This window comes from Arvicola amphibius, chromosome 13 (genome assembly GCF_903992535.2).
Source record: "Arvicola amphibius chromosome 13, mArvAmp1.2, whole genome shotgun sequence".
NCBI classification, from domain to species: Eukaryota; Metazoa; Chordata; class Mammalia; order Rodentia; family Cricetidae; genus Arvicola; species Arvicola amphibius.
The window spans coordinates 27,030,119-27,053,250 of NC_052059.1; positions in this window are offsets into that span (position 1 = coordinate 27,030,119).

Here is a 23,132-nt window from a genome sequence, read left to right on the forward strand (position 1 = left end):
ATTTTAATTTCTCTTTTTCAATAATTTTCTCCTTTTCTAACTGAATGTTGATTAATTTGAGGTTATCCATAGTTTTTCTTCTTCTGTGGAAGGCCCAAACATAGCATATCTCCTGGTTTCCATTCTGAGGTCAACACATCCTGTAAATACATGAGCTAATTTAATTCAGAAGCTTTTTTTCTATTATCCAAGGTCTCTCTGCAGTCATATTCCTTTCTCATTAGCATTAAGAAAATTCAAGGTTAATAAAGCATTATGTAATCTATCTCCAGCAGAATTCTTCATTCCTTTCTGTTTTCTTGATCTTTCTATAGCTGCCTGACCTGTATGATTATGTGGTGTACCTGTAAAATGCTTTATATTATTATGAGCAAAAAAAAAACTGTTCCATTTTCTTAGAGACATATGCTGGAGCATTGTCCCTTAATTTGTACAGCTTGCAGATTTCAGATGGGAGCACAGGCCTGTGCTCCAGGTTCGGGTTAGAGCTTCAGGGTCAGAGCTTGGCCTGATCAGAGCAAACCTGGTGGCAGCTGGACCCCATCAACAGATCCTAGCTTGTGCAGCCACAGTGGGCCAGGAGGAGTATCTCAGCTTCATGGACAGGAGGAGGAGGCAGTGGTATAGGTTCAGGTCACATGGATGTCAAATTGTAGGAGTATCAGAGTTTCCCAATAAACCAGAATGGGGTATAACAAAGGTTTATTTATATGTGGATGAACTCATAGTAAGGGTAGCAATCCATAGGCCTCTGCTTGCATTGTGAACAGGAACCAAATACGGTACAAAAGGGGGCGGGGCGCACACTCTTTTCATCTTCACTTATAATACATTAGACCATGCCCAAAGTAGGCCAGTATCTTAAATGCTATTGGCTGAAGGCATTCCCAGAACAAATGATGTTGTTTGCTTTGCCTTCTCTGAGTAATATTAAGAGACAAATAATCACTTGCATGACCCACACATAAAATAAGAAAAGCTACATTTCAATCAAGGAAAAACTACCAACATAAACACCAGAAAAATAAGAATCTAAGAAAAATCTCATACCATTAAGGTAATTGATCTAAAGATATGATACTTTAATTAATTAAGGAAGAGAATATATGATGTGAAAAGAATGTAAAAATTCTGAAAAAGAAGCAAAAAGAAATTTAAAAATGAAAAATATAAAAATCAAAGCTTAGAACTGTCAAAACTTCTCCAATTTGCCAGATCAATTGGAAGGAAAAACTGTCAGAAATAAAATAAAATTGGAGAGTTTTCACATTTTGATAGTAACAAATAATAAATGGAAAGTGTAGGAAAGGGCGTATTGAGGTGTCTCATGTAGTTAAGAGCTCTTATCCCTCTCACAAAAGACCTGGGTTTGTTTCTTAGCATGAAGTCAACAACTCACAGTTGCCTTTGAATCGAGACACCAATATCCAAATGAAAATGTCCCTTCATCCACATACACATAAGCAAAACTAAAATAAAAGAGAAATTATAATATGAACATATAAAAGCTGTCATACATACATGAAAAAGATACCAAATATATTTGGCATTATTTATGTAAACTAAAGCACTGAGCTACTGGCTGAAACAAAGCTTACTCAATGAAATAATTACATAGAATAAACTGATTTAATTGTATCATAGTTAAACATTTAAGAGTTAAAAAAAGAATATAGAATGGAACAACATAGAAGTGCCAAACATGTAGAAACTCAAACTTACCAAAAAATCAGCATAGTTCACAACAGAAACTCCAAAGTTCATGAGTCCATCTCCTCCCCTTCTCCTCCCCCTTCCCTCCCCTCCCTTCCACCCATACCCCCACTTCGCCCCTCTCCAAGACAAAGAGCCATCAGGGTTCCCTTCACCATGTTAAGTCCAAGGTCCTCCCAACTCCCCCTAAGTCCAGGAAGGTGAGCAACCAAACTGACAAGGCTCACAGTGAGCCCGTCCATGCTGTAGAGTTCAAGCCCATCGCCGTTGTCCTTGGTTTCTCAGTCATCCTCCACCGTCAGCCACATTCAGAGAGTCCGGTTTGGTCCCCTGTTCCATCAGTCCCATTCCGACTGGACTTGGTGGTCTCCCGTTAGATCTGTCCCACCGTCTCAATGGGTGAACACACCCCTCATGGTCCATAGAACCTTCACCTGGCGTTGGATGGAGAAAATGACAGAGCCCCACATAGGAGCACCGGACTGAGCTCCCAAGGTCCTGATGAGGAGCAAAAGGAGGGAGATCATGAGCAAGGAAGTCACAGAATAATATTTAAAATTTAAAAAGAAAATAGGGGACAAACGATCAAAGAGATCATTCATAATAGGAGATAGAATAGGCACCTTCAGAGGTGAGCATTAGCTAAGAGAATCTGATGCTACTAGGCAAGCATTGCAGATGGAATTTTGAGATTTCTTTCACACAGAAGAGGGAGTAAGACAATCATTGTAATAGCCTTGAAAATATCTGTAATGAGTGTGAAAATTAGAAAATAATTATTTATATTTAATAAAACAAATCATCAATACTCTAAAATAAAGGAGAAAACATTCTCAACCCAATAACGATAAAATCACAAAATGAATTGAACCAATATATAACTTTCAATAAAATTCTAAATATAAGTAGTTCTAATGATCTTATTATCTGTATAATGTATCATTAGAGTACAAAACAAGAATCAAAATTTTGCTAGCTTAAATAACCTTACCTTATTAACAAAATAAACTTAAACAAATGTGGGGGATCAATATAAAAATAATATTCCAAGCAAAAATAATCCAAATGCTATTGGTGTAATTATTCCCATCTTCAATACAAAAGTCAAGACAAAAATCTATCATGAAGATAAACAAGTCTTTGTATACTGATAAAGGGAAAATACGTCAGAGATTAAAAATTTTATAAATAATAAATATGCACACAAAAGATGTCATAGCATCCAATTTCTAACACAAACATTATTGTATACAAAGGGAGAGGTAGACACAGCACAACAATAAATGTATTGACACTTAATTTCCAGCTATATGCCTGTATTCTCAGCCCAGGAAAGGTTGGGAAAGAAAGGGCATGTGACCAAGGTCATCCTGAATTTACATATTGAGATTTATTTTTGGTAAACTACAGATGTAGCAATTATGAAATATCTCAATTTTACCAATAGAAGGATTACTTATATTAAAAATAAATGAATGAATAGATATGTAGGAAAATACAAAAACAAATTTCTAAAGAAACCTAAGTGTTAAGCTACAACATAAGTTTGATACACTTACTATTACAGAATAATATTTAAAAAGCAGCAGAAGCATGCATCTTAATACAATATACAAACTTAGAAATAATTTGCTAACTAGACACACTTTTTAACACCAAGCAAGATTTAACCTATACAAAGAATGGAAATAGATTATTATATCTTACAAATTATAATAGAATAAGCTTAGAAAACAAAAAATATGAAAACAGGTTAAAGAACAATGAAGTTATAATTATTGAGTATATTAATGAAAAAACTGAGTTCAGATGAAAAAACAACTAAACCCAAATCATAAAATTCAGGAACTGTCACTATAGAACTAATTTGGTCTGTCCTGTATATTTGTTGTTGTTATTGGTTGATGAGTGAAGCTCTTTGGACCAATGGCTTAGCAGAGAAAAGCCTGGTGGGAAATCAGAACAGAGACAGAGACAGAGAGTAGTCAGAGTCAAGGAAATGCTATTTTAGTGCTGAAGGAGGCAGATGCCATGTAGCAGCACAAGAATCAAGATTTAATAAAACACAATCCGCATGATAAAATATGAAATAGTATAAATGAGTTAATTTAATATATAAAGTTAATTAATAAGAAGCTTGCACTAATAGATCAAACAATGTTATACTTAATATAGTTTATACGTAATTATTTGTGTCTGAGCAGTTCAGAAATGAGCGAGCAGTCTCTGCCTACAAAATAGCACTGAACTTGGGGCAACTATATCCACATAAAACCTGAGAGGGCTTGTGAAGAAATTCTAGACACACACACACACACACACACACACACACACACACACACACACACACACAAAAAAAAAAAAAAAAAAAAAAAAAACAGAATTAATCACAGCTTCTTGGTAGCCACATTTTTTTTTTCAGATATGTTCTGTTTGTGGGCAGCAAACAGAGCCATGACTTCTTTAAAAAATAGCTTTCTGGTTTCTGTAGGCAGAAGGATCTCTGATGTTTTTGGAGGTCCTGCACTTAAATGGGGTCTATAGGCAGCATGTTACAAACTTTTCAATGACTACATAGATTCACTGTGTCCCTGGAGCTTGGGTGATGTGCATGGCTCACAGAGGCAGTAAACATGTTCCCACCATATTGGATTGGGTGGAGCGAAGGGGCAGGGCTATCGAGTTGTTCCTATCCTCACCCTATTAGCAATTAAAATATAAAGGAAATATTCCTCATCAGATACACAACAGGACAGATTCAGATAAAAAAAAGACCACTAAATGAGACAGTGTGTTTTTAAAAATGTACATAGGCTGGAAGAGATGAAAAAGAATATAGACAGTTGTAAAATGAAGTAGTGGTTTTAAAAAATAAAACAAATTATTTAAAGAGACAGTAAATGTAATATAAAAGAGTACAGATAGTCATCGATTAAATAAGTAAGAAAAGAAAGCCACATGATGATGGAAAAATTCAGAGTCGGGATTAAGTATATTACTGAGTTTTCGTTGAGATTTTTGACAAAAAGAAACATTTGATTCTAGGGGTTTCTAAGTTAAACCAATATAATGGTATTTTGACATCAAAATCTGAGTCTAAGTATATGTTTCTTTAGAAAAGAGGTTCTGCATTTGTTTTCACTGCAGATGAGAACCTGTTGATTCCTTCCAGGCAAATTTGTTTTGATAGAACAAGATGCCCTGAAATTTCCCTGAGAACCCGAAAAATACTTCAGACAACAAAAATCAGGAAGCACCTTGGAAAAAAACTATACCGTTCATTTATGGAGGTTTATGCAAACAAACAAAAAAACCTACAACCCATCCAAATCCACAGTTGTAGAGTCCAGTGAAAATTGACACATCTGCTAAGAAACCCTCATGTCAGTGAACACTGTGGAAGAGGGTCTGGAAAAGTTTATAAGTTACAGAGGGACTGGAAGTTTGCTATAAGATTGTGTTTCTAAGAAATGTCAGAAACAACACACATGAAGTAATACTACATGGCTGCCTAAACATAACCATAACAATGACAATAGCAGTATACATGCTAGCTTGGGAAGGAGAAAACATAGAAGGTTTCAACCCCAGACAAAGAACTACAGGAAACAAAGGAACACTGACAGTAGGAGAAATAATCTTCCCCAAGGAAGAGCACACCAACTGGTTATCCAATACCAAAAGGTCAGTCCTAAAAACATGCATACGAGTAACATTACATGGTCTGAGAAGGCTGCATTAATGTATTTATTAATCACACCCCCAAGCCCCCCAACACACAAAACACAGTCTGTTTCCCAATTTAAAGTCTATATTTTATTTAGTAATCAATTAATAAATAAAATAGAAGAGACACAAATAACCACATTTGGTTGAGCAACACTGAATATATATTTATAAAATAGAGACACCAGAAAACAGGAAGAGCTCTCCTGTTCATGTGATGTTATTCAGATGACCATACTACCAAGAGCAGTTTGAAGATTCACAATCATATTCATCAAAATATTTGTGACTGATGGTGGTACATGTGTTTAATCCCAGCACTTGGGAGGCAAAGCCAGGCAGATCTCTCTGATTTCAAGGCAAGTGTGGTCTACAAAGTGAGTTCCAAGACAGACTCCTAAGCTACACTGAGAAACCCTATGTCAAAAAAAAATAAAAGAAAGAAAGAAAAGAAAAGGGGAAAACAACAACAAAATACCCATGATTTTTTTCATTTAACCTCAAAAGAAAACCTGAAAGTCATATAGAAGCACAAAATACCACAAATAGAACAATTCAGAGCAAAAAAATAAATGCTTAATGTATTGCAATATGACTTCAAATTATGTTTGTTGAGTTTTCTTGTTGTTCCTGCACCACAGTAATATGACAGTGTGATCTTGGCGTAAATTCAGTGTTATTGCCTTGTAAAATTCAATAGAGGATATGGGTATGAACCTATGCACCTACAGTCTATGGATTATCTACTATGTTGTCAAATTTTACTTCAGATGAGATGAGACAACATTTCCAACAAATCATGCTGACAAAACTGTACAACAATTTAGGAGATAGAAAATAAGTCCTATTCTCATCTTGTACAAAAACATACTTTTTTTTTTTACTGTAGAGACATGTTCATAAATCCTTTATTCACAAAAGCTAGGCCATGAGAATAGCTCAAATGCCCTTGACTTGGTCTATAAATAATAAAAATATGGTAACCTATACACCACCGTATTTTATTTAACTGTAAGGAAAATTAAACTATACAATTTTGGTAAGTAGATATAGCAATAGAGGTTATTGCTATTGCACTTAATTACTGAAATGTCAAGATCCTATTACCGAAGGTATCAGACTTTGGTCATAGGACATAGGGAAACGAAGTCCAGTTACATTGGTACTAATCAGGAAAGTTAACCTCTACTAGCTGCATTCCTAGTGCTATAATGTCCTATAGCAATGCTGGGGAAAAGAGAAGAACTGTCTTATGTAGAAAGTAATTACAGTGATGAACAATGTGGGAATATTTACGGATGTATGCAATAGTGGCTTGCACGTTATAGAGTAACCACCTAGTTTGTAATTGTACTCGAGACCTGCTCCACAGAATCAGAAGCCTCGGGAATAAAAATTGGCCAAGAACTCATGGCTGTGGAGATAACAGGCTCCATGGGTAAATCCACTACTATTATTCTGATAAACAGATATCAATCTGTCCTCTTAATTATAAGTTCATACCCCAAAACTAGTTTGGTTCTCAGCCCTTAGCATAGAATTTTCTAGTTAAGTGGGCAATGATAGGAGTTGCTCTCATGATTATACAGCATCTATATAGTAGGTTCACTACCCTCCAGTGAATGCACACATCTATAATTATATGGCCATCACAATTTGGATATAGTAAGTTATTTAAAAAATATTGGGATTTAGGAAGTATTTGAGAGTGGAGGTTAAATCTTGGGTAAAACCATCTATAGTGGAGAATGAAAATGAACAAAATAAATTTCATAAAATTCTAAAAGAATTAGTAAAATTATTTTTTTAATCAGTAAGATGATGTGTTTATTTTTGTTTGGATGTCAGGACATAGCTATGACCCAGTCTGGTCAGTGTACCCTGAATATGGATATATCCTTCTGTTTGCTTTAGTGCTTTCTCAGAAATATTCTATAGTATGTTTCAGGCAATTGTGTTTAAAATGGTTCGTCCTGAGAAATTTCTGAGAAAAGGCTGCTCTGTTAATACTTAGTATTTGGTTACTGGTGTTTGTTTACATGGTTTTCTGAGAATGTTTTACAGAACTCAAGCAACCCTGTTTAGAAACATATTATCCAGTAACAAAGCCTGATATCAACATATAAAAAGGAAATGGTTACTTGATTGTCTCAGTGATACACAAGAAAGCTTTTATTATGAGCACTACTGATTCTAAGAGAGAGCCAACAAGTCTCAAAGTTCAAAGTTTTCCACCTACTTATCTGCTTTGTGATTATGACCAATAGCATTAACTTGTGCTTTTTAACTCTAGTGTTAGTGCATAACTTTGACTAAGCCACTCAATGGAGTCTTCTACTCACAGGGCTTCAGTAAATATTTGGCATAAAGCTAGTGATTATATATTACTGAGTTTTATTATTAAATTATTTGCCAACTCATCTTTAAATATATGCAATATTTGTTCAAACTTATTCCTTTCACAAAAAATTAGTCTCTTTCCAAAGATTTGTATTTTGGGGTATATTTTTAGTTGTTTGTGTATTTTTTCTATTAATATGACTTGTGCTTTGAGGAAATCTGTGGTGTTAAATTAAGGAGCACAAAGAATTCATTTTCTAGAGTGTAGTACTTTCTGTATTTTTATATGTTGTCTGGTCTTTATAGAGCAAAGGCCTACTTTACAGAAACACCTGTGTATTTTTGTAGTGAAAAGACGTTATACTAAAGTGTTCTAATTACCATGTTAATTATTAATCACTGAATACCAAGTATGAATGAATTCACTGGGAATGACACCAGTATGCTAGCTGCATGTAGAAATATCTGGGGTTTCACAAATCATATTTTCAGAAAAGAGCATTCTGAATCCTAAAGAAACTGACATTTATAAATAATAAATACCTTTCTAAAGAGGTTAAATGAATGAATCCAGGCTGAAGTATTTTCTGATAATTTTGATTAATATAATTTAAATCAGTGTGAAATTCATGTAATATGTGTGTACAGTCATTTCTTGTTATTATTTTTTCTTCCATTTAAATCCTATGATCATCCTGTAGATCCTCAGAGACCCACAACTATCCTTGAAAATAAAACACTACTAAAAAGTGAAGGTTCGGTATTGATACTTAAATATTTCAAAGTTACTTTCATTTTGCTGGAAATCATATTTTACAAAAGGAACAATATATTTTAAACATTTCCTTATGAAAAAATTAGTTCATAGTTATCCCATATAACTATGTCTAAAGAAACCTAACAAATTTAAATTGTGGTTTTAGTGTGAACTTTAAAAAATTAAGATGAAAAAATTTGTGTGGAAAATCATTTATGTTGGCTTTTGTAGCTAGTATCTTGATTTCTGAGTAAGTTGCTTTCAGAATTCTTTACCAATTTAATGACTCAAAAGGGGAGCATCTTTTTCACATTGAAACAGGAAAACATGACTTACATGAAGCTAATAGGCTTAGCTGTATTCTGACAATAATATACATAAATCCCAAATTTGGCATGTTGCTTCTGAAATCATAAAATACAGAAAATTATAATATTTTCATTAATGAGTGATGAATAAGATTTAAACCTATGTACGATACAATTATACTTCCAAAGGAAATGTGAAATAAATACTAGGACAAATTTTATGATGTCAAAATTGTTTCTATTTTCCACAAATATTTTCACTGGAAGCTATTTACAAACAATGTCTAATACCCAGTTGAAAAATTAAAAGAAATATTTAAAATCTGTCCTATACTAGCCCCCAGCCCACTTTATGTACAGGTTGATGTTGGCATACCTGTCCTCAATCATTTATTTCTCTAACTTACTTTCTCTGAGAAAGAGTCTGTGACTGAACACAAACCTTGAATTTCACATAAGTCTTTTTAAATTGCCTAGCCAGGGAATATCTGTAAGTACCTGTGTCTGCCTCCTATTGCTGTAGTTAGAGAAGTGCAACAAAAATCTTGACTTTTGTTTTTATGAGGATCCAATACTAGGATTGATGTGGGACATCAATGTGGAATTGGTCTGTATTCTGTCAATTATATTTTAAATAAACGCTGTTTAGCCAGTAGCCAGGCAAGAAGTATAGGCAGGAAAACCAAACAGGAAGTAGAAGCGGTCAAGAGAACCGGAGAATTCTGGGAAAAAGGAAGCCCATTCCTCTACAGTCCTTAACTCAGCCGCAGAAAAAACAAGATGTAACTGCCTCACTGAAAAAGGTACCAAGCCATGTAGCTAACAGATACTAGAACAATGGGCTAATATAAGTTATAAGAGTTAATAAAAAGCCTGAGCTAATGGACCAATCAGTTTATAACTAATGTAGACCTTTGTGTAATTTCTTTGGGACTTAATGATTATGGTAACCGGGCAGGACAGAAACCCCAACAACATAGGATCTCATGTTTTCATAGCAAGTACTTTCCTAACTCTCAAGCTCTAAAATCCATTCTTAATATGTACTTCCCATATGGAACATATAAAGTGATTTTCAATGATCAAAATTAATTCATATTTATAGTAGAATATAAAATGCTGGTCCTAGCAATTGTTTTATTTTTCCTGAAAAATTTTCACTTTATTTCCCAAAGTATCTAGGTGCTGTTTCTGTAAAAAGGTCTTCCTTCAACTTTCCCACAGGTGTTCATCTTTTATGGACTCCTATGAGAGAATTATTCTTCACTTTAATTGCAGCATCTAATTGGAAAAGATCTCCATAGTTAGGCCCCTGGCATGAGAGGAATTTTCATCTAGACATATTTGCAACCTCCATGAAAGCTTACTTATAATAGATGTACAGTAAATGCCTACTAATTTGTATTGCAAATTAAGAGCCTGCTTCTCCAGACAGACTCTTGCAAAAACAAGTACATTGTAATTACTCCAATACATCAACATTTTAGCTGCATGAAATAGAAAAGCTTAGTAACACAGAGATGTACAAAGATGTATTCATAAATAAATTAATGAATAAACAAATCATAATTGTGTTTTATTCATAGAATTAATGTAAAATGCAATTCAAAATGTATTAGTGATATAGTGGAACTGTGGGTTCCATGGAAGTGAGCTATTCACACTAAAGACTACTGAGACTTTGTCCTGGGTACATCTTTGTTATGCAGATCCCTGTGCACTGAGGAGTGTTTAGCAACTGTGGTATCTAATATCTTTCATGTTGAGACAATCAAAATAACTTAACATGGCAAGTGTACCCTCAGGGAGCAAAATTGTCTCTGCTTGAGAACCACCGAACTAGGAAAAGAAACCACTGATCAATCCACAGTTTTGAAGTTGTTTGGCCACATAAATTTCCCTTGAGCTTATCAAATGGAGAAAATATAGATTTTTGTCTAAAGAAAATCAAAATGAACTGAAATGGGACTTTCCATATTTATAATAAAACATTACTGGGTACATAAATTTTATAAGCAATATGCGAAGCAGATACTAACCTATTGTGTGATACATTCCTCTGAGATTGAAACATTCCATTCTGTCTGGAAGGTCCTTAAACAGGAAACTAAACAACTCCAAATATCTTCTGGAAGTCCACAAAACTGGCCAGATTCACTACCCCTACTTCCACCCCCAAAAGAGTAAGCCACATAAGCTCTAGGTCCCTCTAAGAATAGCAGAAAGTAGCAACAAAGATCCTCAGATAGACCAAGACACAAAGAAAACTGTCAGACAGGCCAAGCTGCAAAGAAGGTTCAGGCGAGAAGAAGCAGAATCAGCTAAACTGCTTGGAAGAGGTTTTGACCAAGTGCGGAACTTTGAAAGGACATTTCCTAACCTGTTGAGTTAATAAGAGACTATGCAGTGATCTCCAGATATCCAGCTTTGTTAAATATAGACGTCACCCCTGCTATGGTAGACTTTAAGGATGCATCTGTTTCTGAGTCATTTATCTTCTGTAAGGAATCCTCATTCATATTCTTCTAACTCGCCCCAGGAGAACTCAGTTTAGCAAACTGTACTTTGGTGGTATCTTTACTTTTGGTGGTGTCTGTTGTGTGTTCCCTATCAGCCATTAGTAGACATGTGTGCTATGACTCACCAGAATAAGATCATTGTATAACAAACTTTCAGTATTAAAGAAACATGACAGACAAGTTTGAGGATTACTAAAAACAGAAAGGAATTTTACCTATAAATTCTGGGCCATGAGCAGGATGTGTGTATGCTTGCATGTAGGTATGATAAATATATATGTATGAGAATCTCTGTAATCACAAAAATGCAGATTGAACTGACAATTTGAAGACCTGAATATTTTATTCAGAATCTTTGACATTCTTTCAAGTAGTTTATAAGACACTGAAGGTAGAGTAAGGGACTAGCAAGGATCACAACGGATATATCACTACATATGTTAAGGAAAAAAACAGTTAATTTGTCCAAAAAACAGTAAACTGTGGTCTAAATATTATTGAAGATAGTAGGAACAACACTTGATCAATTATAACATATTTTTTCAGATATATAAAAATAAAGGAAAATCCTACAATTCCATAATTTATTTATTGAGTAAGGAAAGAAAAATTGTTCCATGATACTTTATTTGTTATAAGCAGATGTAATGCCATAAATGGTTTGTATCAAGCACTCTGAACTGAGGGTCTTGAAGCAAATTAACTATTTTGTATAGTTTTTTTAAGTAAACACTTTCCATATATTTCAATTGGATTTGTTCTTTAGCATTTATTTCTAAATAAAATTAGACATAATTTTTCATGTGCTTGTTCTCAGCTTTGTTTTAAAAAAAAAAACAAACATTGTACTATTTTGGTTCTCCTGCCAAAACAGAAACAAATGCATGTCTTTGGCGAAGACACCAGTTTGAGTCTGCTGATCAGCAGAAATTCCAGAGTCAAACAGAAAGGAAGTTTTTTCTGTATCTAGGAACCTAGGAACATATGAGAACATAGTTGGGATCATGGCCAATATAGAGGATAGTTCACTGAGTTGAGCAAAGTTCTCTATTCAGTCCCCCAAAATCTCCTAATACTTTCCATGGCAACTTCTTTCTGCATGAGAGGGAATATTATGTGTAATTGGAAGGATTGTATCATAGCCATCCGACAGTGCTTCCTAATCTGAATATTCAGCTTCCAGGTCTTATATTCTGTCTATTCTCTCATCTGAATGTTCCTTGATTTCCGGAAGTAGAGCAAAAACGCCATCTTTATGGCTAAGCACTCACCGATCATTTATTTTCATCATCTTCACCAGTCAGGTGTGCCTGCTTTCATCACCATTGACTGGAAAAAGAGAATTCTTTGGTTAAGACAGAGAGCAACTTTTGCTATTATCATAAACATAAATAATTAGAAGTTAGTTTGATATTGTATTTACTACTGTTGGGCAATTTTACAAAAGCTAGAGCCTTCTGTGTCAGAGGCCATGAGAGTTACAGCAGGTGACAACTTGCATTCAAATGTCAACCCATCAGTAAAGTGATTCTCTGATGGAAGTTAATCCTGTTTAGGTAAGGCCTGCAGGATCATTGATTCTGGAAATTGTTGCTCACATTTCATAAAATAGCTTGTGTCTCCTCAATACACACATTGTAGTATGTAACCTCATGTGCTATGTATATATAATCTCATGATTAGATCTCAGTCTTATGGGTACATATGTCTAAGTGTAGTGAGGAAGATGGCCTTTTTATTTATCTTTATAATTTTGGGAAATAGAAAATATAATAGGACATGCTTCATAAATAGATCTGTTGTTCCAGGAGGACTCTAGATACTTAAAATCTGCTTTCTTCCATTTGTTCAGACTTACTGTCCACAATTAGCTCATTTTTACTTCAGAGAAAGTTCAAAGGCTAAAGACTTTTTGTAAATAGATCATAAGTTTAAAAGTTTACAGCTATGCACAGAGTCAGTATTGTAGGTGTCTAACCAAGGCTACTACACAAAGCACCAAGTCAATAAACCTAAGTTTCAACGTCTATCACTAGGCACTGTGCCTCTTCCTCTGGTCACGGTCTTACTCCTGTATTTTTGGAACCTTGTATTATCATAATACATGGCTCAGCTCCTTATCACTTACCCTAGAAATACGCTTTTGACGAATGAGAGGTAACTCTTGTAATTTTTCTTTGCTTCAAGCTGCATGCAGGGAAGAGAGCTTTTAGGCTAGAAGCAAAGAAGCTAGGAGGAATTAGAAGACAGAATCAGAACAGAGGCAGAATAACAAAGGAACTTTTTTGGAACAGCACAATGTGAGAGAGTTTATTCACCGTCAGATACCATAAACACTTTTCTCTTGCTGTAGTGTTCAATCTGAACCCTGAAGAGGACCTTGAGGCTAGAACCCATAGGCCCTTGTTACTTCTGGGAGGAGAAATCTTCCCTGAGAAAATGTCTCCATAATATTGGCTTACATACAAGTCTGTTGTGTATTTTTTTATTGATTGATGTGAGAAGACACAACCCACTGAATGCAGTGTTACTTCTGGGCAGGTTGTCTTGAGTTTTACAATGAAGCAAGATTAGTAAGCACTGTTGAATGAGAGTAATAATCTGGGGAGGCCATTCCTCCATGGCTTTGCTTCATTTTTGTCTTGACTTTCATCAATAATAAAATGTAATGTTGAAGTGTAATTCAAACATTTTTCTTCCTCCTGTTTCTTCATATCATGTTTATAACAGTAATATAAAGGAAACTAAGAGAGACATTATATTAACTAAGTTTAATTAAGTGTTAACTAATTAATTAATGTTCGATCTAACATTTTTTCTTCATTATGGAATTTGCTTAAAAATTATAGAATACTGTGAAATGGACCTCAATTCAAATCAGAGAACAATGTTTACGTTCATAAATTCATGCCACTTCAGCACCAGTAGACACATTTTACCTGGAAGGTCACTAGCGTAGTTTGTAGAGTACATAGCTTAGTAAGAATATTTCTTTCTTTCTTTTCTCTGTGAGGAACCTAGACAGCATCTTTCAGCACTGTGGCTTGTGATGTGGGATTCCCCTCTGTATGATGTGAATACTATTGGTTAATAAAGAAACTGCCTTGGGCCTGCAAAGAATAGAATAGAGATAGGCAGGGAAAACTAAACTGAATGCTGGAAGAAAGAAGTTGGAGTCAAGGAGAAGCCATGGGGCCACCAAGGGAGACGGACACACTGAAATCTTGCTGGTAGGCCATAAGCCTCATGGTAAAATATAAAATAATGGAAATGGGTTAAACTAAGATGTAAAAGCTAGCCAATAAGAAGTTAGTGCTAGCAGGCCAAGCAGTAATTTACTTACTACAGTTTCTGTGTGATTATTTTGGGAGTCTGAGTGGCTGTAAAATCAACAAGCAGGCTAGGAGGGAAAAATCTTTTCATTTTATTTTCTACTTTGTTCTTGGTACCTTCTTACTGCTGCTGTTTTCTCAAATGGAAAGAAATCATGATTTTAGTTAACTGTCACAATATCCCAAACAAAGTAGCATATAAGACTGTGGCACTTTAATTTCTCCCATTGCAAAATTAACTCACTCAATATAAAACAATTTAAAAGTCTTTTTGATTATACACATGTAGTACATTATATTAGAAAACCATCTAATAAGTTATAAATTATTATACATTTTAATTTATGACCACTAAGAAGGATATACAAATAAATAAATCATAGAATAAACCTGAAATGTACCTGAAAAAGATCAAAGGAAAAACACAGATTAATATTAAAAAATAAATAAGTTCCTTCTACTCAGAGTTTTGATTTTATAAGTATTCCTCTGCTGAAACTTTAATAGATGAACCTTGTTCTGTTGAGATCAAGAATTAACAAATGGATATTTCCTACAAAAGATGGAAGAACTTAATGAATCATATTTAGGTCTGTTGGAAGCAACACTCTCCACAGATAGTATGACCTAATAAAAATATTTAGACACTGTAACCAGAAACATTAACCATTTTTATGTTCCTGTAACTCACTGTTAAATTTAAATATGTGAATAATTTGCAAAGAAACAAGGAAAATAATTTGTAAGCACCAAACAAACATGTATTGATAAATAGTAAGTAATATGCAGCACTGGATACTGCTGAAGGTGTACTGCAGGAAAAATCTGTTTTTATGACTTATTGTGTCTAACATTAATCTATCATACAACTAAGCTATTTTAGTTAGGAACCTTGTACTTTAAAGAAGAAACATATTCAGACCAGGTTTGCTCTGCAGAGTTTTGATTATTTTTGCTTTATTCTTTGATTTGTATACAACATTATCTTCTAACCTTTATTACCCACTGTAACCTGTATATTTTTCTAAGCAGATTACACATTTTCAAGTAACACAAGATAGTTTTGTTCGACTTTAGAACCTAATCCCTGGTTATCTTTCTCACCTGTTTAAAATTAATGTTCAAATTTTCACTTTACTCATAGGATACCCTATGCATTTTCCAATTTCACCAACCAAATAACTTCTACACTGCTATGCCCCTCTCTATTGATTCACCAGTCCCACATTCCATCAAAGATCCCTTTGTACTTTCCAGAATTTTGCAGTTACTCAAGAATATATACTGACATCTGAAAATTTGAAATAGGAGCCACTAATGAGAAAGAATATACAATATTTGTTTTTCTGGGTCCGGATAATTTTCAATATCATTATTTTTAGTTCCATTAATTTACCATAAAAGCTCACAATTTTTTAAATAATGAATAGCATTCTACAGCATATATGTAACACATTTTATTATCTGTCAACATCAATTATAGAACACTTAGTTTGTTTCTGTTTTTTTTTTTTATCAATAGAATATTAATGAACATAACTACCAAGTGCCTGTTAAAAAATGAAGTTGACTCTTTAAGCATGTTCCAAAGACTGGCATAGATAGGTTATAGGGTAGATTTAATTATAGCTGTTTAATTAAGTCACACTAATTTCCTTACAATATGCACCAGTTTGTAATCTCACTTACAGCAAATGAGTATTCTCCTTTCCTCAAACTTGTTCCAGTATTTTTTCTGATTTGTTGTTGATGATAACCTTTTCTATCATGACTGGGGTAATAAGAAGTCTCAAAGTTCTTTGACTAACATTTCTGCAATTAGTGACAGTGAACATTTTCTGAGACAGTTCTTAGCCATTATTTTGCTTTCTGATGACTTCCTCATACGAAAAATGTAGAGATATGGAGTGAAGAGGACTATGAGTAGGAATAAGTAGCATGATAGAAAACGTGATAAAAATCAATGCTATATGTATGCATAAACAAGAAAAATGGAATGAAGTATCTTAATTATTATATATTTAACATGAGTGAATCAGTCATTCTAATAAAAATTCTAATATTAAATAAAACAGAAACAAACAACACATAAACAAAGGTGGTGAAAGTGGTAGAACAGATGTAAGAGTAGGAATGTTTGAATCTTTCCAAATCTAAAAAGGAAAAGTGAATAGTTTGCTTTAAAGCCATCTAAGAAGACACTAAGACACTATCCTCTAGATTTGAGACTTTCACCCCTTACTGAGAGGTTTTAATGCTTTTATTCTGTTCATTTGTTTCACTCTAAGACTAAGCTGTACTATCAGTTCCTATTTCTGCCGTTTGAAGCAAGAATTTTACAGTCCAGTCTTTCCCTCCCTCCCTCCCTCCCTCCCTCCCTCTCTCTCTCTCTCTCTCTCTCTCTCTCTCTCTCTCTCTCTCTCTCTCTCTCTCTCTCTCTCTCTCTCTCCCTCTTTGTATGATACATGGATGATTTAATTAGATACTTAAGAAATGGATAATTATTTTAAATGTGTGATTAATGTTGACTTAAAATAAATCAGGGAATGTTCTTGCAAAATGGTAGTAATTTTCCTATCCATAAATAATGAGTAGGATTGAAGAAACAGAATGAATCAGGAGATAGCTGCATATCATATTAAACACAATTTTTTCAAAATAGCAAAAGGAAACATTTAAATGGTCAACTTTTAAATGCCAATGAATCATACACGGTTTCATTCCGAGGTTTTATTTATCCTACAGAATTGATGTGGGACAATCTTTTATCCTATCAACTTGTATTATTTTTAATAAAATGCTGTTTGTCCAGTAGCCAGGCAGGAAGCATAGGTGGGGTGACCAAGCAGAAGGTAGAGGTGGGGCAATGAGGACAGGAGAATGCTGGGAAGAGGAAATGTCAGTCTGTAGATGTCATCCAGACACTGAGGAAGCAATATGTGACTACTTCACTGAGAAAGGTACCAAGTCATATGGCTAACAAGAATTATGGGCTAATATATATTATAAGAGTTAATAATAAGCCTAAGCTAATAGGCCATTCAGTTTATAATTAATGTAAGACTCTGTGTGTTTATTTTGAACTAAACAGATGTGGGACCTGGTAGACAGAAACCTCTGTCAACGAATGGCACCCATGTGGACAACTGCATCCACCTAAAGCCCGAGAGGGCTTGGGAAGTAATTCTAGACAGAAAAGAATAGATTTATACACAGCTTATTGATAGCAGCATTTTCTTTAGTGGGCTCTGTTTTCTAGAGGCAAGCTAAGTTCATTTAAGAGAGGCTTCCTGATCCAGCTTTAGCTGTGAAACCTTGCAGCTCTTTTAAGAGGCCCTAACACCATACACTTAAATGGTGTTTACAAATAGTAGACAGCATGTTTCTTGGTGGTGGCAGGGACCTTGAAACTCCATAGAGTTCTGGCAATGAACATGGCTCTAGCCAGTACCTTCAGGATGAGACTAGACTCTTAGAAATCTAAGGAATATGGTGGATCCAGCCATCAAAGCCACAGCTTTAATCTTCGCCATATCTTTCAGCAAATTAAAGACTCATGTGGTCAGAAAAAGAGAGATATACAGTAAAGATAGAATCAGATGAAGAAAACCTCTAAATGGTTGACAATGTGTTTAAAAATATATGTAGGCTTGGAAAAGAAAATGAAGAAGATAAAGTCCTTAAAATAGAAAAGAAAGAATGAGAGTAGTTGACTTGGTGGAACACACCTTTAATCTCAGCACTTGGGAGGCAGAGGAAGGCAGATCTCTGTGAGTTTAAGGAAATCCTGGTTAACAGAGCGAGTGCCAGAAGAGACAACAATACACAGAGAAACCTCTTCTCAAAAAACCAAAAGTTTAAAAGAAAAATAAAAAAAATAGAGTTTAAACTAAAGCCATGTAAAAATGTAAAATACACAGAAAGTCTGGATACTATATATTATTGTGTTGTCTTTGATTGTTGGCCAAGGAAAAAGCAACAGTTGCTAAAAGACATTTGTTTATAAATGCTGCTTAATTAATCCAAGATAGGTATTTTGAAAATGCCTTGACTTCAAAATTGAAGTCAAAATAAATGTTGCTAGGGATAAGTGGTTTTGCTTTTGTTTCTACAGGAAATGAGAGAATGTGGATTCATTCCTCATTAATAAATATCAGGTTTGATCAATGAATACCCCCTGAAGAATCTCCAACAGAAGCAGATGGTCCAGATGATCCACCATTTCAGAGGACCTCTGTTGGAGTTTTCTCTTAGTTCTGCATCCAGAACAGTTTCGAGACTGCTGGCTGAGATGATCAAGCCTCACAGAATTTTCTCATCAAGACTTGACCATAATCTTAAATTTTCTTTAGGCCTCTTAAGATTATCAGTGCCCCTCCCCACAAACAGGAAGTAGCCTGGAAAACTATGCCCACATTCCCCCAAAATGGATTATGGATTTTTATCTTTTTTTTAGTGTGCTGGTTACAAGATGTCATAAATAATGGTCTGGACAAAAAGCTAAACACAGAAGAAAAGATTCAGAGTTCTTGTTTTAAAAAAAAGTGTGTGGGAGGGGAATGCTGTGGGACAATGATCTTGTACCCTGTCACTTATATTATTTTTAGTAAAATACTAATTGGCCAGTAGCCAGGCTGGGAGTAGAGGCGGGGCAATGAGAACAGGACAATTCTGCGAAAAGGAAAGAGTCAGTCTACAGTAGTCACCCAGACAGAGGAAGCAATATTTGACTGCCTCAATGAAAAAGGTACCAAGCCATGTGGCTAACACAGACAAGAATTAGGGCTAATATAAGTTATAAGAGTTAATAAGAAGCCTGAGGTAATAGACTAATCAGTTTAGGATTAATATAGATCTCTTTGTGCTTATTTGGGACTAAACGGATATGGGACCTGGTGGGACAGAAACATTTGTCAAAATAGAATTTTAAGAAATATGTAAATTTTCTTACATCAAAGACAAAACAGTGCTAGATAATAATTAAACTGAGCCAAAATTAGATTTTTCTTCATCACTGCGAAAGTAAGCTTAGAAATTTATTCATTTTTAAATGTATTACGGGTACATAGCTATTGGTGGTCAAGGTTCAATGTAAAAATTGGTACTCAGAGAATTACTAAGAGGTAACATCATGACTGATGAGATGTCTCAGGGGTAAAGGGTGCTATTTGTTGTAAAATATTATTTAAAATGTGTTATATTTGTTTATGTTGTAAAACTTTTTTAACTATTGAAAGGTGTATTGCATTCTTTTATGTTGCATTTATTTAACTCAGTAAAGCTGTGTTCCTTTGCCTCTTTGAAATACCTGATTGATCTAAAAAAAAGCTGAATATAGCAAGATAGGAGAAAGGATAGGCCAGGCTGACAGGCAGAGCAAATGAATAGAAGGAAAAATCTGGAAAAAAAAGGAGCAAGAAAAAGAGGAGAGGGACCAGTCACCCAGCTACCAACTCACCCATACAGTAGGAGGAAAGGCAAGATACATAGAAATAAGAAAAGGATAAAGGCCCAGAGGCAAAATATAGACAGCGTAATTTAATTTGGCAGGCTCCCAAAGAGTAAACAGGAAACACACACACACATACACAAAAACCCCACAAAATCATCATCATCAACAACAACAAAACCCTCAGCTATCTGTGAACACTAACTATCTGAGCTGATCCTTGGGAATCACATGGTGGAAAGGACAGAAATAATTCAAGTTGTCCTCTGATTGCTACATGTGCATTCTAGCATGTGAATACATGGTACATTTACACAATATAGTAGTACTCAAAAAATAACATCTTGTAATTTGCATGCAAATAAATGGAATTAGAAAAAAACTATCCTGAGTGAGGTAACCCACACACAGAAAGATGAGAATGGTATGTACTCACTCCTAGTGGATACTTGCTGTAAAACAAAGGATAATGAGCTATAGTCCATGATGGTCCATGAACCCAGAAAAGCCAGGTAACAAGGAAAACCCAAAGAAAAAGATACATAGATCTCCATGGGAAGAGGAAATAGACAAGATCTGCGAAGAAAATGTCCCTAAAGGACCTGTTTTAATCCATCGCATTTGGGCTGTTGGCTTATATCACCCATTTGTTGACTGTAAAAATCTGTTTAACACGAACTAAGTTTGAGACAGCATATAAGCTTAAAGGCAGCGACTGCTGCAGATGCCATGGAGGAGTATTGTTTACGAGCTTATTTTTTTCTGTCTTGCTCAGCCTGCTTTCTTATGAAATCCAGGACCACCAGACAGTTTGACACAACTCACAATGGACTGGCCACTCCTCCATTGATCACTAATTGAGAAAATGACTTGCAGCTGGATCTCATGGAGGAATTTCCTCCACCTAAGTTCCTTTACACTGATAACTAGGTGTATGAAATTGGCATAAAACCAGTCAGTACAGGGGACTTGTCTTAACTAACAAGGGCATGGTTGACACTAAATTGCGAACATGATTAAAAAGAGAAAAACCTAACAAATTGGTTGATTCAAAGTATCATATGACAAAATATCCTCACAAATGAAGAGAAAGGGAAACTCCTAAATTTGTTTAAGAATAAATAGGCTATAAAGTAGAGAATTCCAGCAAAGCCTGTCTTTTCAGACTTTTTATTCTCCATATAGCATACTTCAAGGATGTGAGACAGACACATAAGGGACTTCAAAAATAATAGCCACCCATTTTTTTACATCATTTAAAGAGGAGTTCTAACTCCCTTGAGCTTAGTTACACTAACAGAAGACATGGGCATGGAGTTAGTGTCAGAAATGTTTTGCTTGTGAAGCCTTACTATTTCCCTTTAGTCTGAAGTCTTCACTACAGCAAATATCTATCAGAAGCAGAAGACAAGCCTCCACTCTCGTGGCTAGGGTGGCCTGAAGATTCTTTATCATTTATATCCACTAAGGAGGGTCCAGGAATCTTCACCTTTCTATATAGACTATATCAGGATAAGGCAGTACGAAGTGGGGCTTAAGTTCATTGAGAAGAAGAATTGAATGAGCTTTCAAGTATCAGTATGAAGAAAGCATAAAAAACTTAAGAGAAGAAGACACATTCAAGATATCCTTGTGAATTTCTAAAGAGACTCATGCCTGTTTTTCAGAACAATCCCTAACTATAAAATTTTGGAGGTTTTTGAAATTATACTGATGCAAGTGTTAATAAAGACGTTAAATTTTCTTTTCGGTGAATTGGAGGCAAATACAGACATAAAATAAAACCACAGTTTTCACAAGATACAAACAATCCTTGTTGAATGAAGATAAGATTGATTTAATAAACAGATCCTTATCCAGGTACAAGTAAAGAAAAGTTCATAATTTTATTCATAAGATTCTGCGACATGTAACTCAATTGTTTACATCTTGAAAAGGATTTGATTTAAACTCCAATAGCATAAACACTGTGTCTTTAAACACAGTTAATTGCTATTTTATCATTCACAATTACTACATCATTGCAGAAAGAACACTGTATTTAAGCAGGCAATCTTCAGCAAAATTGCTTATAATTGTGCCAAAATTCTTGACTCTTTGATGATAAGAGGCTTCATAAGACTAGAGTGTGACAAGACTCTTCCAAGTTCCAAGGACCCTTGATATTCAGATTTCTTTCCATCTTACTTCTGAACTATACTTTAGGATAACATCTCTGGGCTTCAATAATTTCAATATACCTTTTGTGTTTCCTCTCTTAACATGTCTTTTGTTGTAGAAATCCACTGTAACAAGGAATATGAGAATTTAAGTCATGATTTTCTTTTCTTTCCACTGAGTAACCTTGTGTAAAATAAGTGATTTTTTTTTTCAGTATTGAGGATTAAACCCAGACCATGTCATGTAAGTCAGGCAAGCAATCTATCATTGAATTACAACATCAGTCAATAAAAATTAATTTTGGAAAATGTAATGACAAAGATATATATATGTTATACTTATATATTAAAAATACTCTAATGGGAGTAGACACTGGTTGGAAACAAGAGTATAACAATGAATGATATCAATCTCTTCAATACTTTCCACTTCCCATTTGGATGAATCCTTATTTATTTATTTATTTATTTATTTATTTATTTAAAGAAACCAGGTAGGGAATCATCTGTATTTATGATCAGGATAAAATTGGCCATCTTAAATGGAATGCTTAGTCACTCACTCAAGTGATTTTCTAACATGTAACAGGAAGGACTAAAGATTGAGTTGCATACATGCTTTTAAAGATTATAATTTAGCCATATTATGTGAGATAGAAATTAAATTCAGTGACCTTTGTATTTTTTTCTAAAATACAAGCAATACAACTTTCCTTTTCCCATATATGCTTTAATTTCTTATTTAGGTAACAGAGACCAACAAAGTATCTAAATAATGCTCTGCTCTTAACTTTCTTTAATATGCCAAATCAGTTTAATTACAGTTGCT